The sequence below is a fragment of the Strix uralensis genome, chromosome 1, assembly GCF_047716275.1.
Source record: "Strix uralensis isolate ZFMK-TIS-50842 chromosome 1, bStrUra1, whole genome shotgun sequence".
In the NCBI taxonomy this organism is placed as follows: Eukaryota; Metazoa; Chordata; class Aves; order Strigiformes; family Strigidae; genus Strix; species Strix uralensis.
Window position 1 is genome coordinate 145,342,832 of NC_133972.1, and position 7,814 is coordinate 145,350,645.

Genomic DNA, 7,814 nt, shown 5'->3' on the forward strand with positions numbered 1-7,814 from the left:
CATGTGTAGTTGCTTCCTTGCACTGCTTTATTATCTTGCATTTCTTATTTTGTATTTCCCAGTCTAATCTGTGATCAGTGCTTTCCAGTTCACACCTATATGGCAAACTATATTGCAAGCTATATCACAAACTATTCCACAAAGTGCAATGGAGAAAGTAATAGGGCTACATTCTCTGAAATTTGCATTTTTCTGTATTTTTTAATAATTGCATTAAAAATAAATCTGTTGTGAGCAGAATAACAAAGTTAACTGGTCTGGGACACAGAAACTGAATTCATACAGTTCAGCACAGTGCATGAATACTTTTTCTGTACTGATAAATCAAACCTCCCTACTTGAACAAAATAAATCAGCTGGCTTTCTGCCAAGAATTTTCTGAAGTGATTTGAAGGGGAAAGAATCTGCTCTCCACCCTAAATCATTCTGTGCCAGGGAAGATACGCAGCTGCTATTGCTAGTGTGTGGATACTGTTGGCTAAGAAAGAAAGGAGCAGGAATTGCAGCTTACATGATTGTGTTGTCAGCAGAATTGGTCTTTAGACTAGGGAAAGGACAGCATCAGTGTTGATTGATGTTTTTTTCAAAACAACTTTCTAGCTACTTGCTAATTAAGGACAGGATGTACTAGGCGTTGATTATATTCAATTTAAGAATAAAGAAGACAAGCAACAGGCTAAGAGAGGAATTAGGATGTTAAAGTTACAAGTCCTCAAACATCTAGCTTTTTCTATAAATAATATAATTTACATTACTTTCTTGTTAGTAAATGCAGTGTTTGAAGTACTTCCCATGCCCAATCCCTCTTTCCTGCACAAATGACAATTTACGTCTGTATTAGGAACTGAAGATTTATAGGATGAATCGTATCAGAGTGTGGTCCTAAGACTAGCTCTGGACTCACGTCAGTTGACAATAGTAGACTATTATTCTGGTTCTATCAATTCCAGCAGGACTTTCAGGTAACACAAAAAACAATCCAATACCATACTTGGTTTATTTCACACATGTATGTATATTAAAGCTAATATTGTGGAACAATTTTCTTCCATATATGACAATATGATGCTTTCTGTTTTTACTAAGCACGCCAAAGTTACAGAGTATATTTAAGTCTTCAGCAACTCTACTTAAAACCAAAACAGTAGATCCAAAGTATGTGAATGTAGTGCTACCTGGACAGCATTAGGAATTGCATCAGAATTATAAAGCTGCTAGCATGACGATTAGTATAATGGTTTAAACAAGAGATATGACAAAGTCCAGTGATGTGCTAGACAACTGGATTGCTTTGCCAAAGAGTGTGGAGAAATGGTGTAATATAAATCAAGAAAAAAGAAGTGATAAATGGCAATAATATCTACCAGTTAAAACAGTTTACATGCCACAAAAACTCATCTTAAACACACAGAAAATAATTCAATATATTGGGATACCTCCAAAATGACAAAGAAAATAAGAAATGGAATTCAAGAAATAGCAAGACAAACCTCTCAAAGAACTCCGGTAAAAATTTTCATGTCAATGACACACAGTAAAAACATTTGACTATTTGGAATCCATATTTATTGAGACTTTCAATTAAGAAAAAAAAAACCCAACCCACATAACTCAGCTGGCAGTGTTAATGCAAACATTCCAGATGTGGAACACAAACACTGAAAATGCCATCTTAGGGTGCAAGCCAGAAAAATGAACACCCTATTTTCTATTAGCTTGGAGCTTCTCCAGGAGTAAAAAGAAGACAAACTAATTGCTCTGAAAGTATGCAACAGATAACTGCAATAAATATAAGTCACAAGCCCACTGACAGGTGCCATTTTAATAGCATAACTCATCTGTTAAAATAAAACTTTAAAGTTCTGAGTCTCTTGGAACATATAGGCCTGAGGCACCAACCTTACAATTATTAAAAAAATATAGTCTCATAAGGAGGTGATTATTGCACAATTTCCGTTTGAAATTTTGTTTTTACTCTGTCTTTGCAATTATTGTCTGCCATCAAATGACATACACAGGGGTAGCTATCACCCTTGGCCATGGTGGAATCTGTTGGCACCAGCATTTTAAAAAGCTTGCTAAAATCTTTTTTTGCCGTCTTAATACTGACATGTAGCAGTGAAGTTTAAGATGAAAATATACAAAACAGTACAGGTTATTTATTATCACGAAAATACTAGCACGGTGAAACATTTTATATTTTTGGAATGGAATAAAATGGCCATTTCCACATAAAGGACATTATAACTTGGTCATACATGCCCCTTTCCACATTCAGTCCAGGTTGCTAGATGTTCATCTCTGTCAGCTTTGGGATAGACAGTGAAACCCTCACTGAGTTCTGTCACACATGAACAGGGATACAGGGAACTCAATGCTTTTAAGCATTACTTAACAAAAATATCATTTTTGGAAGTTCATTATGTGTTCTGACTTGCTACTTGTAACAGCAACTCAGACTAAGTTTGAAAAGGAGCAGGGAGAAGTTGCAATGCCCTTGATAAGATAATGGCCATATTTTCTTGTCTTCCAATCCAGAAAAACTAAGTATTATCATCTCATTAGTACTATATTGAAAATGTATACACTGCTTTTCTTTTTTGCCATATTGTTCTATTTAACTTCTGTTTTGTTATACGCATATGCATGTACACATGTGCATCGACTACAAAATTTTCTACTGAGTCACACACCAGCTAGAAATTGAGAGAGACAACACTGGGAAAATCAATCTAGAACAAATTAAAAAATGTTGCTTCACAACACTTTTTTCCAGTGAAAATGTAAAGAACAATTAAAACATTTGAAAGGTTTGTAATAAAATCCATTAAATTCAAATAAAGCAAAGGAAACTCTTTGCATTTCAACTAAACTGATTTAGATCATTCCCTTCATACCATACAGCACAAGAGGCAAATGAGAGCACTCAAATAATTACAGGCCTGATCTAAGCTCATAAAAATTCTTTATACCTGTAACAATACTTGAGTCAAAATCAGCTGAGCCCTATACCAGTATTGTTTATAACCTCTGACTGTATTAACCAAAAAAACCCATACAAGCTTGAATATGGCAGAGTCTGGGGACAAAGGTCCCTTATCTGGATAAATCAAGAAATAAAGCCCACATATTCTCTGCCCTAGTAAGGAAATTTTAAAAATTCAAAAAGCTGAAATTATTATTTTAAAAAGTATCCCCCCTCAATCAGAGCTGTGACAGAAATGGCTTAATGAAACATATATATATTTTAGCAAAAGATAGGATTGAACCATCATAACTGTTACAAAACTGAAGTGTTTTATCTATCATCTGTTACATGAAGAGGGAGTACTAACACTGTTACAAATGTGCAGAAGCCAAAGGAGCCAAAATAAAACAGATGAAGTTTATTTATAGCAAATATTATGACTTCTGTAGATGTATGAAAACCGCAAACAAATTCCAAATTACTCTAAACAGTATGTTATAAAACCGTTTTATGGCACAAAAAATTAACAAATGATTTAACAAAAGCATATAAATACACACAGTAAATGCTATTGTAGGTAATAGCCCACTTATCTGCTCTTATGGAAAAAAATGACAATGCTCCTACTGAATTCAGTGGGAGCGGGGTTAGAACCTCCAGGGTGAGTAAGTTGCTGTGTTTGTGTGAGCTGTATACATGAGGTTTATGAGAAAAACCTGAACCTGCCCTTAGAGCTGCCCCGTGTGGTAGACTGCAGTCAGGACACTGAGAAGAACTATTGTGCTTGATAGTTAACCAGCATGGTCACTGTGCCCAGCAGAGGTCACAAAGCACTGAGCAGCTGACTGAAGAAGACATTGTTTTCTTAGAACCCTTAGATGCATTAGCATTGATGGCTGATGCTATCAACTTCTTTGAGCCCATTTCTCCACTGCTCCTTGTTGGCAGGAGACAACAACCGAGAAGTTCTGCTAACACTATTATCACTACTTCCCTCTCTGGTCTTCATGATCTACAATTAGAGCACTTCTGAGTAGGTACATTTCAGTTAGGCTTTGGAGGTTTGACCATCTGACTAATTGAACAGACCCACTCAATTTGGTACATTGGGAGCCAGTCGCACGAACCCTCCTCATTTTGCTCAACATATGCATGCAGAAACCAGTGAAAGCTCCTGAAAACAGTGAAAGCCACTGCTATTAAAGCCTGCTAGTAAAAGTGAAAGCATAAAATCATGTCATGACTGTCATATCTAAGCCTTATTTCTATCATTCTAATTCAAGAAGTCTGTCATTAAAGGTGTGAGCTTTAATATTTTTCTTTTAAAAATAGCACTAACAGTTTACAACCTCCACTATGAAAATGAGGCTATCAGTCTAAATGTAATCGTATCAGTGTAGATTTTTTCTCCTATGGTTTTTAGATCAGTCCTTGCTATTGAATCATGACTTACTTACGTTTTAGTTTGTAGTTTATCTTAATCTCTCAGGACTTTATCCTTACCAAAGCACAAGCCAAATTTTGCATTAAAACAAACCCTTGCCAAAAGTATTAACTCACTGATCAAAATGCCAGCCTTTCCAATCAGACCTACTTGTTCTAATCACATGTGCACTAAATGCTATTTTATCTAAGTGTCTCCCAGCAAATCAAATGTTTCATTGCACAAGTCTTCAAGAGGTGTGGGCTGGACCTTGAACAAACATTCCATCTAGCTGTCCACTCTTATCCTTGAAGTGGGCAGCTCCACCATCTCTTGGAACTAGCTCAAAAAAAAATTGTTACTAAACCACATTGCTATCGTCCATTCAAGAACTTGGAGTACTGTGAACTCTACAGCCCTGAACTGGATTTGAGACCTAGCAGGAAAACAGGATAGCGAACAGAAAGTAAAGAAACTAGAGATTTCTTTCTTATAAGTGTTACGTAGGATGCAAGCTGCTGTATTACAAATCCACTGGAACAACTTTATGGATGGCATATGCATTTTTAGGAGTGGGATATTTAAACTCTAGGGTTATAAACCAGAGCAAATACTAGAATTAGAGATGAAGCAAATTGAAGGTGGGAAGAGTGGTTTACTAATGGGCATTATTGACTGGAATTACACTAATAGTCCATATGCTGCTCTAATGATCTCAATAATTAAAAAAAAGTAAGCTATCTTCTTGAAGAACTGCATACAGGATTAATCTCAGAAGCCCCTTTATTGACAGCCAGGATTTCTAACTCCAAAAGAAAATCACTGCTATGGGAAGATCCATATGGTTCTTAAATATCATTCAATGGTATCAGACGTGATTTGCCCCTACAGGAGAGTTAAACGGTACAGATCACTAGGCAAACTATGTTTCTATGGTTTCTTGGCAGCAGGACAAGGAGTGAATTGCCATTTTTTGAGAAATAACAGTCTAATTTTGTAAATGGCAGATCAGAACAATACAGAGACCCTCATTTTTGGGTGTGAAATACACAGATATGGTTTAATATCCCAGAGTATTTTTAAGCAAAACCCCTAATGCTGAAGAGTTTACTCCAGTTAGTTGTAACTATGGCTATACACACTGGGAACAGGAGTTTAAAGTACAGGATCCATGTATGTACAACCATAATCAGCATTGCCTTAATCATGGCTAGGTTCTGTTTTAGCCAGCTGCTGCTTTTGCTTAAATGTTGAGATTGATAATATGGGGAATGTACTATCTGAGAATGATAGAGGACAAACTTGACCCAGCTCTCTGCCTTCTAACAGGTTTAAACTACAGCAACATTTTTTCTTCTATTTAGGGTTTGTGCTCTTAGGGAATAAAAGTGATAATACAGTTCCATATGAGTGATGAGACTCTGAAATGCTGCAGACAAAACGTATTTACCAAACAATACTCACTTGTATTCTAATGCAGTGACAGCAATTAAAAGGTAGAAGCTTTTAAATATGTTCTACTCTCTGATTTTACTCACAAAATAGGTGAGCTCGGTAGGTATGTAGGTATGTTTTAATTTGTATTACTATGCCTATAGGTCTTAATCAAGATAATGCATCCCTTCGCCACCGTCAGAGTACACAATCTAAGAGCTAAAAACTGAAAGACTGCCAGGTATGTGGCCACTTCACAGGGTGCCCTAACATTAACATGTACTGTCTGGACAGCTTAAGCAACTTAAAATGGATCCTGCGCACTGATCAACATTGCTGATCAACAACAACTGTTAAGTGCAGAACACAGCTATACTTCTCAGGAGCATAAATGGGCTATCCGATGCTGGAACAGGGGCTGCTCCTAGGTATAGATGCCAACAATTACATTAACTTATCAATTAAATCCCTCAGCAGGGAGATCTTGGGGTTGGCCTCTGCTGCCAGAACCACTTCTTTATCTATAGCCAACAGTGAAAGAGCTGAAATAGTTTTGGCTGACTGCTGAACAACCCAGGCTCAATGAAATGTCCTAACCAGCATAATTTTAAGGCATGAACTTGCAAGTCTGAGACACTGGAAACCAGATGAAAGTGGGCCCTGCAACCAATGGATTTTAGGTCTCTAGACTTCTTACAGATGTGCAGAGCGACTCTGCATGACAGGAAATAACTTGGAGTTGCACCAGTTCCTGCTCTTAAGTGAGTTTAAGCAAGACTTAGTCACTAACTTGTTCAGACTGAGACAATGCTGGGCAAAAGACAGGCAGAAATCCAGCAAACCAACTGCAAAATTTTGAAACCAAATGACAGGTGAATTTAGACAATTTGGAGTCAGAGGCTGAACAAGGTTTGCTTGGAGCAATTTTAGAATCAAAAGCTCCAAGCATGCCAGAGTTCTGTTTTCAGTGCCAAAGTCCTAATTGGTTTAAGCCCTATAAACAACACAGCGTGGAAAAATATTAACACGTTAGTGCTGGCGGATCAAAGAACAGAGTGATTTCCCAAGGCCACTTTGGCAAAAGAGACAAGAACTGAGCACATATTTCTCAAGTCCTAGCCCAGCACTGCCATCAGAAGATTCTTTTTAAAAGATTTATTTCCCAAATAATCTTACCAATAATGCAAGTTCAACCCCCTAAGAGTAGGTCAAATTATCATCAAAGAATAACTACCCTGAAAAGACTTTCTGTTTTCTCTTTTGTTGTGCTAAACAACCTAAACAAACTCAGTCTTTCCTTGTAGATCACATATTCTAGATGTCTGTTGGTTTGCTCTGGACTCTTTCCAATTAGTACACATCTTCTGAAGTGCACCAATTAAGATTAGTTTTGGGCACAGCACCAGGCACATTAATGAGAATGATTATTAAAAACTCTCTGAAAACATTTCAGTTTGTGCACTTATGAAGTACACAATATAAGTAGAAAGAAAAATAAATAAAACCTTTTGGAAATTTAAGTCTCCCAGAAGAGTTCTATGACCTACTCAAGGATGCTGGTAAATAAAGTCAGATTATTACTCAGACAGTATTTAAAGTCACAGAAAGAGCAAATAACTGACATATTCTCACAAGTCACACAGCATCCAGAAAAGGGACAATGATCTAATTCCACTGAAAGAAAAACAGCTAGACAGTCTGTCTCTACGAGATCAGAAATTCAGAAATATACAGCCCAATACCAAAACCTGTCCTAAACCTGAAAAAGTAAAATGACATAATCCAATGCTACTCTGATACCAGTTCCAAACTGTACAACTTTATAGAAATTTTGCTTGAAGACAGTATTTTATTTATCTCAATTAATGTGTCTGAAACTGAGGAAAAAAACACTGTTCAGGACGTGTCTGCTAACATATACAAAGTTAATACTAGCTGCAACAGGATGATTTTTACAAGATGAGCAGTAGTGCAGACTAAGTCATATTT